Source organism: Fulvia fulva, chromosome 10 (genome assembly GCF_020509005.1).
Source record: "Fulvia fulva chromosome 10, complete sequence".
Taxonomy (NCBI): Eukaryota; Fungi; Ascomycota; class Dothideomycetes; order Mycosphaerellales; family Mycosphaerellaceae; genus Fulvia; species Fulvia fulva.
The window spans coordinates 495,803-507,059 of NC_063021.1; positions in this window are offsets into that span (position 1 = coordinate 495,803).

The following is an 11,257-nucleotide window of genomic DNA, read 5'->3' on the forward strand; positions in this document are numbered from 1 at the left end:
GTTTATAATAGGTGTTATTACGTCTTAGAGCGTCGTTACGGGCTCAGAAAGGCGTAGTAGAAAGAGGAAGGTCGTTTAATAGGGTAATAGAGAGGGAGTAGAGAGATAGCGTATTAGATAGCTCTAATACGAAGCGAGATTAGTAAGCTACGTAAGTCTAACGAGGCCCTTATATAGTAGAAAGCACGAAAGCGTAAGTATATTTAGTCTAGAAAAACACGACACATTCGAAAGCTCTTATTAAGGCTATTCTAACGATATATAAAGCAGGCTACTGCCCCTAGGACTAAGGGAGTTCTACCTTATTTAATCTAGATAGCTTAAAGCTCTCTTCACCCTGTTTCTTCAGCTCCAAACGCCGCGGAGGTGCCTAGCTACATTAGGTAACTCCTAGGTAATAGTAGCCTAGGCTACGGCACTAACGGCGCCTACGGCCCTATAGGCGAAGCCCCCCTAAGACAACTAGTAGCAACTTGTAGAGGACGTAAAAAGTATAGAAACTAACGATCAGCTCCCTTACCGGTCTCTATAGGTAATAATTACTTAGCTACGTACGGCGCTTATACTATCGTATTACCGAGGGTAATAAGAAATGAGGACGACGTCCTAGGTAATTAGTAAGGCCACCCGGAATCAACACCCCTATAGCTAGGTATCGGTCGCGGCATTAATACTAGGCCCCCGCCTAACGTACGATGTAGTTACGATCCGTATTGTAGTAAAGGAAGACTAGGCCGAAGTTACGAAGCTATCGAACAAGGAGCTCGCCTAACGAATTAACTAACTAGGGGTAGTCGTAGTGAACTAATAGTCTAACGGCACTCTATAGATCTATACTAGCTCTGCTACTACTAGGAGGCACCTAGAGGCATAGCTATAGTAGGTATCTAAGGTTGCGGTATTAGCGAAGGTCTTAACGAAACAATTTACGATCCTAGTCTACGATATACCTAAGGAGTTTGACTTAACTAACTAAGGTTACCTACGTACTCTCTAAGAGGATAACCCGGTCACCCTGAACTCTCTAATCTAGAAGGCGACTTGGCTCTATAGGAAATAGCTAGAAGGTAAGAAGGCCTCGGCGCTAATAGTATAGCTATAAGACGCGAAAGCGGCGGATCTAGCGATAGAACAAGGCCTAGTCTAGTAATATAGCCTTAAGATAGTAGAAAAGCACTCCTTATCCTTTCGTGTCCTCTAATACTTTAAATGCTAATAGTATAGATACCAAACCTACACGTACATAAACAAGTAGGCCTACTCGAACTATATAGGAGACTATATATCTAGAGACTATACATCGACTACGAGACGGTACGCGAACTGTCCGGGGTACTACCTATCGTATAGTACGGAATGCCTATAGCGGAAACTAGCGAAAAACAAGGCAATTATAAATAGAACCGTCGCCCTAAGATTCTACGGCGACCGTAAGGCTAGCCTATACCGGAACTAACTAGCGGCGGTCGGGTATAAGCGCCCTAGGGCCGAGAACGATATAAAGGATACGTAACCTAGGGCGTACGGGAGGCTACGTGCTCTACTAGCTACGGCGAGGGAATCTAACTAGGCCCGGCTCCCCTTTAGTATATAGCCGATAGGCGTAGACTAGGACGTATAGGGTAGTAGGACATAGGACGATATAGAGGAAATAATTGTCGATGCTAATAACTAGCCTCGATACGCTTAGTATTATCTAGTATAACGTCAACTATAGCAAGGATATAGTCTAGAACCATTTCCTATACGAGGCGGACCCGCGCGTCTACTACGTCCTAGTAATCTAGGAGCTATAGATTAACCCGTACTATAAGAGACTAACGACCTACAAGTTACTAGGCTATACGATATACCTACGAGGCGACGGCAGACCCCGTACGTACTTCTATATTAGCAAGGACATACTAGAATCCGACTAGGAGGTAGTCTACTACGTAGACGAAGAAGGCGGGGGCGATATTACCTCCCTCTACGTAGGTAGCACCTAGATATACAACCTATATATATAACCGCTAGCCTCGAGGTCTAGCCGCGACCTAGGGGTCTATAGATACCTAGACAGTGCGCTTAAGAGACAAGGGTGCCATATCGTAGTAGGAGACTTTAATATACACTACCGTTCCTAGGAAAGCCTTATATAGCCGCACCCTATAGCCGACGAAGTACTCGACTTAATAGCGAGTAACGTAATTGCCCTTAATACCCCGAAGGACCTAGGTACCTAGAAGAGAGGGGGACTCTAAGGCACGATCGACCTCTCCTAGATCTTAGATAGCTACTACTACACGGTAACCTACTATAGGATCGAATATAAACTCGAGGCGTCGTTAGACTATATACTAGTCAGGACCTCTATTACGACATAGATACAACGCACACTAGCGAGAACCCCTAAGCTAAACTAGGGAAAGGCCCACTAGGCCAATATCTAGGCGTACCTCGATGACTCTAAGAGGCTAGTCCAGATCGCGCAGTAGCAATATAACAGTAAAGACGAGATAGACGAAGCAGTCTAGGGGTTAATAGACGAAATAAGAAAAGCGACCTTACTTTACGTTCCGCTTACCTAACTAACAATATAGTCTAAACTATACTAGACGCCGGAGTATACTACGGTAGTAAGAGAAGTAAGGAGAGCCCGCCGGGTATAGATAAGCAGCTATAGCGAGGAGGCCTAGAACGTATATAGGGAGGTATACTAATAGAAGAAAGCTATAATACGGAGGGAGAAAGTAGTCGGCTAGAGGGCTATAGTAGAAGAAATCGCCGGTAAGCTAGAGAGGATGTAGAAGCTAGCAAAATGGGCCCGATAGGACCCTATATAGGGCCCCTCCTTCTCTATCCTAGCGCTATAATCGCCTAGTAGCCCGGTTAGCGACCCCGAGGCTAAGGCGCGTCTACTAGCTAGTAAGTTCTTCCCGCCCCTAGTCGAGGCTAATCTAAGCGACATAAATAGCTCTACTCCCCTAGCCCCTAGTATCGCGGTCTAATAGGAGGTGTCCGAGGGAGAAGTTACCGCTATACTAAGGAAGTTACCGGCGAAGAAAGCCCCGGGGCCGGATAGGATCCTAAACGAGCTACTAAAGAAGTATAGAGATCAACTAGCCCTAGTAGTTATAGCGATATTTAACGCCTACCTATAGACCGGATACTACCCGATAGCTTTTAAACAATCGACGATAGTGGTCCTACGTAAGCCGTAGAAGGAAGACTATACGTAGGTAAAGTCGTACCGCCTAATTGCGCTCCTTAATACTCTTAGGAAGGCGCTTAAGAAGCTAGTTATAACGAGACTCTCCGAGGCGGTAGAGGAACACTCCCTACTCCCGGACACCTAGATAGGTGCGCGCCTATAGCGATCGACGCTATCCGCGATAGAACTTATCACCTCTTAGGTAAAGGCTATCTAGTATAAGAATAGGGACAAGGTAGCTTCCTTACTTAGCCTAGATATATCGGGAGCCTTCGACTACGTGTTATACCCGCGGCTACTCTATATCCTAAGGTCGAAAGGACTCCCTAAGTAGCTTATTAACTTCGTACGGTCCTACCTCTAAAACCGTAGTACGTCGATCCTAGTCGGCTAGTATAGAAGTCTATTTCAAGTAGTCTATACTAGAATCCCGTAAGGCTTAACGCTAGTACCTATTCTATTCCTCTTCTTTATAGCGACGCTACTCCTAGCCCTAGAATCCTAGAACACCGCTACGAGCGGCTTCGTAGACGACATAAACATCCTAGCGTAGTCTTCCTCGACTAAGGAGAACTATAGGCTACTAGAAGAGAAGCACAAGATCTACGAGGACTAGGCTAGGAGGTACGGGGCTCGGTTTGCCCTAGAAAAGTACAATCTAATACACTTTACGCGCCGGCTACGGTTCTATAATATATAAGCTTCTATCTAGATATAGGGGTATACGACTAACCCGGCAAATCAGCTTAGGATCCTCGGACTATAGGTAGACCCGGCGCTACGGTAGAGGAAGTACGTATAGGCAATATTACGGAAAGCTAAACAGAATATAGCATTATACTAGAGGCTTACTACGTCTATATAGGGGGCGGACTTCCGGTAGTTACGACTTCTATATACGGCTATTATACGGCTAGTCCTTACCTATAGTAGCTAAGTGTAGTCCTTAGGCGAGAGGGCCTACCTATCGAAGGGACTCGTCGCGCCGCTAGCGAAGATCTAAAACCAATGCCTAAGGAAGGTCACCGGGGTATATAAGTCGATACTAACGAGGATACTTAAGTACGAGACCGCTATACCGCCGATCGACCTATATATCTAGGGACTACGGACCTCCTTCTTAGGCAAGTCGGCATAGTACCTAGTATAGAAGGTCATCGCTAGTATAGTCGTAAGGGCCCGCGAATTAGTACTAGCGTATAAGGGCATTCGACCCGGAAACGAGCCGAACTACCGGGCAAGGGACGAATAGCTAGTAATATAATAGGAAGGTAAGAAATCGTTTATAGAGTAACTATAGAAAGAGAGGTAGAACAACTAGGTTATAGGGTATAGTAGACGCCCTTAGCTAGCGGGACAACCTAAGGAATAGTTAGCTATAAAATCCGCGGTTAAGCACCCCCCGAAGCTTATCTACTACCGCCTTACGAGGGTATAGAGTAGTATAGCAACCTAACTACGAAGCGAACATATCGGCCTCTAGGGGTACCTATTATAGAGGAAGGTTCTAGGATACACGAATACTAGCTACCCCTACGGCTATTGCTCCTAGAGCGTACGGCACGTACTCCTCGTCTATCCGAGGTGGTCGCTAGGAAGGGGGGAGTAGATAGTAAAGGCGAGGAACCGGACGATTAGGGCACTTCTTAATAACGCTAAGGACCTACGGCGTATTACGAACTAGATACTAGAGAAGGGCTAGCTAGAACAGTACCGCCTAGTAGGAGTAGTATAGGAAGAGAGGACACGACATAGCGCGACGAGACCGGCTAGGAGCGGGGGCTAACGGGGTAGTGATATAGACTACGTACGTTCAGAGGGAAAGCTAAACTAGATAAGGAGTAGTCGGGGGCGGGAAGGGTTTTCACCTATTCGGGTTTCCCTTTGTATATAACAATAGATATATACCTATATAGGCCGGATAGGGTCCTAGAATAGGGGAATAACAAATCTATCTATCTATCTATATTTAGTCTAGAGGCTCTCTAACCTTCGATAAGGCGTCGTAATTAATACCTCTAGAGGATACTAGAAGGTAGGAAGTAAGTAGAGAGTCGCTAGATAGTGTTTAGCTAGTACTAAGGCTACGACGCTATAAGCGATATAGCGAGTCGGGGCATAACGTACGTACCTATTAAGTAGACTCGCTAGATAGCGAAGAATCTAAAGAGGAATTGTCCTCCTAGTAACAATTCTATAGGATGTCGTCGTATTAAGATACCGTCGTAATTAAAGTAGAAGTAGTATAGTTCTTAGTAAAAGTGGCCCGCTCGGTAGTATAGCCCGCTCGGTAGTAAAGCACGTTATATAGTATAACGTAAATAAGAGTAAGGATAAGGTATAACGCTACTTCCTATAGGAGCTCGACCTACTATAGTACTACGTTATCGTAATATAAGAACTATAGATCAACCTATATATAGAGTCCCTAGCTACGTATAATAAGAAGAGATACTATATAGTTATTACGTGCGAACGGGGAGTAACGCTAAGGATATATATCTACGTTAGTAAGACAATAGACCTCGATATATAGGAGACATAGGGTTGAAGACACGATGATAGCGATCGTAGGAAACGACCAGGAGCAGGAGACTAACGAGTAGAAGGAGGTCTATAGGAAGGCAGAAACAATGGCAATGGCAGGAGATGGCGAGCACCTAGAAAGAGTACTTAAGGGGATGATTTTGGAGCTCCTTAGAGGGCTAAAGGCACTAAGGAGCCAAACAGGACAGATCATTAACAGGACAGTAGCAGTAGTAGCAAAGAAGAGGTCACAGGAAGGCCAGAAACTAAGCCAACTAACCTGGGCAGCAGTTGCATCCCAAAACCCTCCCCCCTAGAAAACAGCTATCAAGGTCTACATTTCCGACTAGCAAGAGTAGAAAGAGATTGAGGGCCTGTTAGGCAAGGAGATCATACAGAAGATTGGGATACAAGGCATCATTAGAGCTAGGAAAGAGAAGGGAGGTGTCCTTAAGCTGTTCATAGCACAGGAGCAAGATAGGAAGAGGCTAGAGACACAGAAGGAGTGGACAGTCAAACTAGGCAAGACGGCTAAGGTCTCACACCAACAAAATATGGTTATTGCCTATAGGATGACCATAAAGTTTGACATTGAAGGAGACCTTAAGAGGCTGTAGGACCAGAACTAGGCTGTATGCCTAGGGCTACAGATCACAAAAGCAGCATAGGTCAACAGAAAGACAAAGGACACAAAGAGAGAGTCTTCTCTAGTGCTCTGGATAGGCACTATAGAACAGGCAAACACCGTGCTTGACAAGGGCATCATCTAGGAATGTGAAAGAATGGACACAGAAATCTATAGAAGCACCTACAGACTACTGCAATGTTTCAAGTGCCAATAGTATGGTCATATCTCTACTAGATACCTAAGCCAAAAGGACGCTTGTTCCCACTGTGCTAGTAGCCACAAAGTACAGAATTGCACAGCCCTAAAGAGTGAAGCTAGATGTGCATGCCGTGGAAAGAAACACCCTTCCTGGTCCTAAGACTGCACAGCTAGGATTAAGGCAAAGAGGAGGGCAAGAGAAGCCAGGATCAACACCCCTATCAGATTCCAGACAGGGACAATCACCCAAGAACCCCTAAGGACTGTCTACAACCCTCTGAAAAGAGGCAGAACAGAAGAGACCACACAGGCCCAAGGCCACCCTGCTATGGGTAGACCAAAATCAATTGTGGTTGCAGGAAGAGACCCGTCACAAAGCAGGCTCAACCTTACCACAATCCCAAATAGCAGCCAGCAGCAGGAAGCACGAGAAGACCAGCAGGAGACCAGCATGGATGAGTCATGATCGAGACACCTAATCTTACCACTATCCAGTACAACGTCAACAAAAGCCAGCACAAGGTCCAGAGAAGCTTTCTCCAAGCACTGGACCCAAAGAAACACCTAGTTATTGCAGTCCAGGAACCTTGGATCAACAGCAAATCTAACAGACCATCTACTGCTAACGACCCAAGGTATCACACACTCCTAGCCAAACAAGGCACCCCTAGAACATGCATGTACATCAGCAAAGAGATGGCAACAGACAGCTGGGAACAAATCCAACAGGAAGGGGGAGACATCACCTCAGTCAGACTCAACACCAACCAAGGCAGCATCCACATCCACAGTGTATACAACCCACCCCCCAGCTCCAGAAGCAGCACCCAGCTGGGCACACTACAACAGCTGCCAGACATCCTGCAGAGTGACTCCCAACACATCGTGCTGGGAGACTTCAACTTGCACCATCCTACATGGGGATCAGACTTTGCACCTGCCCATCACTTCCTAGCTAACAGACTCCTCTCTACTACCCAAAGCAACAACATGCACCTAGTTACCCCAAAGGGCCTAACTACCTGGTCACAGAGAGCAAGCTCAAGCACCATTGACCTGTGCTTTGCATCACATGACCTGTAGCAGAAGGTCACCAGATGCTGGGTTAACCAGGACTTGGAGTCCTCATCAGATCACCTCCCAATTCAGGTGGAGTTTGAAACACAGACACAGCAGGAAGGAGACCTAGAACCTCAGCTGGCCTGGAAGGCAGCCAACTGGGAACAGATCAGACAAGACCTGGAACAGAAGCTAGCTGGACTAGAGACCAGGAGACTGGAAACAGCCTTAGACATAGACCAAGCAGTGGCAGAACTGGTTAGAACAATGCAGGAAACTGTGGCAGCCCACACCAGAGAAAAGAAACAGTCACTGTACCAGAAGCCATTCTGGACAAAGGAATGCTCAGAGAAGGTCAAGGCAGCCAGGCAGGCCAGGAGAGCCCTTACCCAGAGTCACTCCCAGGAAGCATAGGACAGATACAACCAGGCAACCAGAGACAAGAAGGCCCAGATCAAGAGGGACAAGATGCTGGAGTGGAGGTCAACAGTTGGATCCATTACCCAGAATCCTGAGAAGATGTGGAAACTAGCAAAGTGGGCAAGACAACCCACACAGGACAGAAACATGCTGCCCCAGTTTCCAAACATTGAAGACCAGGAAGGAGTAATCCAACACACTCTCCCAGGAAAGGCACAGGCATTGGGGAAACATTTCTTTGGCACACAGGTAGAAGCTGACCTGCAGGATCTGGAGGGCAGTGTGTATCCAACACCACTAGAGCAATCCTGCACAGTGGGAGAGGGAGAGATCAAGAGCATCATTAAGAGACTCTTAGGAAACAAGGCCCCAGGACCAGATGGGATTCCAAACTTGTTCATCAAGACATGCAAGGACCAGATCTCCCCTGCACTGTCAAACATCTTTTCATAGTGTATGGCCTAAGGACACTGCCCTAAACACTTCAAGGAGTCACTGACTGTGGTCTTGAGAAAACCACAGAAAGAGGACTACACAAAGCTAAAGGCATACAGACCTATTGCCTTGCTCAACACACTAGGCAAACTCCTGGAAAAGATCATAGCAGAAAGGCTGACAAACCTAGCTGAAGAATATAGAATCCTTCCTGAAGAACAGATAGGAGGCAGGAAACAAAGATCAACACTAACAGCTGTGGAACTTATTACAGAGCAGATCAAGACCCTGTGGCACTTTAGGAACAATAAAGCAGCCACACTCCTCTCACTAGACATATCAGGAGCCTTTGACAATGTCTCACACCAGAGGCTGATCCACATCCTGAAACAGAAGGCTATCCCTAACTGGACAGTCCAGTTTATCCAGTCCTTCCTCAGAGGCAGAACCACAAGACTACGACTGGGCAGATACAAATCTGACAGCATGCCTACAGAGACAGGAATCCCACAGGGATCAACAATGTCTCCAATCCTGTTTCTCCTCTTTATGGCAGACCTGCCAGCAAAGCTAAACTCCAGAAACACATCAGCCTCAGGGTTTGTAGATGACACAAACATCCTAGCCTGGTCAGACAGCACAGAAGAGAACTGCAGAATCTTGCAGAAGAAACACAAGGAATGTGAGGAATGGGCCAGGAAACATGGAGCCAGATTTGCCCCAGAGAAGTATCAAGTCATCCACTTCAGTAGAGCCAGAAACAGACACAATATGCAAGCCCTAATCACCATTCAGGGACACACAACAGAACCCTCAAGTGAATTAAGGGTGCTAGGAATATGGATGGATCCAAAGCTCAGCTGGGGACCACAGGTCAAGAAAGCACAGGCAAGAGCAGACAACAACAGGCAATCAATCGACAGGCTTACAGCCTCCATATAGGGAGCCACATTTGCGAAAGCAAAGGTTATTTACAAGGCTATTGTGAAGCCAGCCATGCTATATGGAGCCCAGATCTAGTCAGCCCAAGACAAGATCCTAAAGAGAATTGCAGATCCCATCAGCAGAGCCCAAGCCTCCTGTCTAAAAAAGGTGCTTAGAGCATACAAGTCAACTCTAACAAGGGTGGTCGAAATGGAGTCTGGCTCCCCACTAGCCAAGCTCTACCTTCAAGGGTTGAGATACTAGTATGCAGGAAAGACGTCTGCATACCTAGCCTAGCTAGTAATCCAGAAGGTAGTCAACAACATGAGGAGCCAGTGCACAAGAAGGCACAGACAAGCAAGACCCAATCTAGCCCCACAGAAGCAGCAGGACCTACAGAAGTTCAAAGAACTAACAGAACAGCTGCACCTAGCCCAGCAGGAACAGGACAGAAGGGCTCAAGGGAGAGGATCAGTAGCTAGCTAAGGGAAGAAGCAACAGTCTCTAGCTGAAAGGATGGCAGGACTCCTCTAGAAGACTGAATGGACAAGAACCCTATAGAGGCTAGGAACCCTAAAGGCACTCCAACAGTTTGGTAGCCACAACTACCTACTGTACTCAGACCTGACCAGGTCAGAAGCAAGCATAGCAATACAAATCCGCTCTGAACACATCGGAGTCAGGGCATACCTGCATCAGAGAAAAGTCCCAGGTATATAAGACAAGAGTTGCCCATGCGGCTACCTGTCCCAGAATGTCGAACATAGACTTCTGGTTTGCAAAGAATGGAGTACAGGGAGAGGTGAATGGAGGGCAAGGGCAAGGAACAGAAACTTCTAAGCCATGATCAGCAATAAGGGAGACCTCTAGAGAATTACAAGGTGGATCATCTACTAAGGATTTTTGGAGCAGTTCTCTCTTACTAGGGAAACAGAGAGATGGATTGAGGAGAGAAAGAAGGAGGAGGAGAGCAGGAAGAGGTGGACAACTCCAGGGTTGTAGACAAGGTAGTCAGAGGCTAACCACCATGACACTAGTGCACCCTAATGGAAGGAAAACTGAGAACTCATGGCAAAGAAGCTATTAGAGAAGGAGAGGAGGTTTTTACCTAGGAACAAGTTTCCTACCTTATGTAGCAACATATATAGACATAAACCCGTATAGGCCGGAGGGCACCACAACGGGTAAATGAATCATCTATCTATCTATATAGGAGACTATACTATAATTATAGTAAGGAAGACGAGGCGACTTAATATTAATCTAGATCGCTATATCCTAAGGACCTATCTAGATCTATAGCGTCTATTACCTACTACCGTAGAGCCGTACGAGTAAGGAAATAGGGACCCTTATCTACCTAGAGAAGGCCCTATACTAAGGAGTATAATACGTACTCTTAGGCGACCTTAACCTCTACTACCCCTAATAGGGGCTCGACTTCACTCCCCTATATACGTTCCTAGGAGGATAGCTACTCGATATAACTATACGATACGGAATAGCTCTAGTAACCCTATAGGGAATAGAGACGTAGAAGCTACGTATAAGTACGAGTATAATCGACCTATACTTCCTATTATAGGAACTTAAGGAAAGACTAGTTAACTACCGGCTAAACTACGTACTAGAAGTATCCTCTAACTATATCCCTATATAGATAACGCTCGACGTAAAAGCTATAGAGGAGCCTATAGGAGAACCCTGCCGTAATTAGAAGAAAGCTCGATAGGATAAAATACGGTAATATCTTATAGTAAACCTACTATAGAACTAGACCCTCGAGATAATAACCTAGTTAGACTATATAGTAGAACAAGTCACTACTATAATCTAGTAAGTAGTAGAACGATATATATCGCTACTCGAACCCT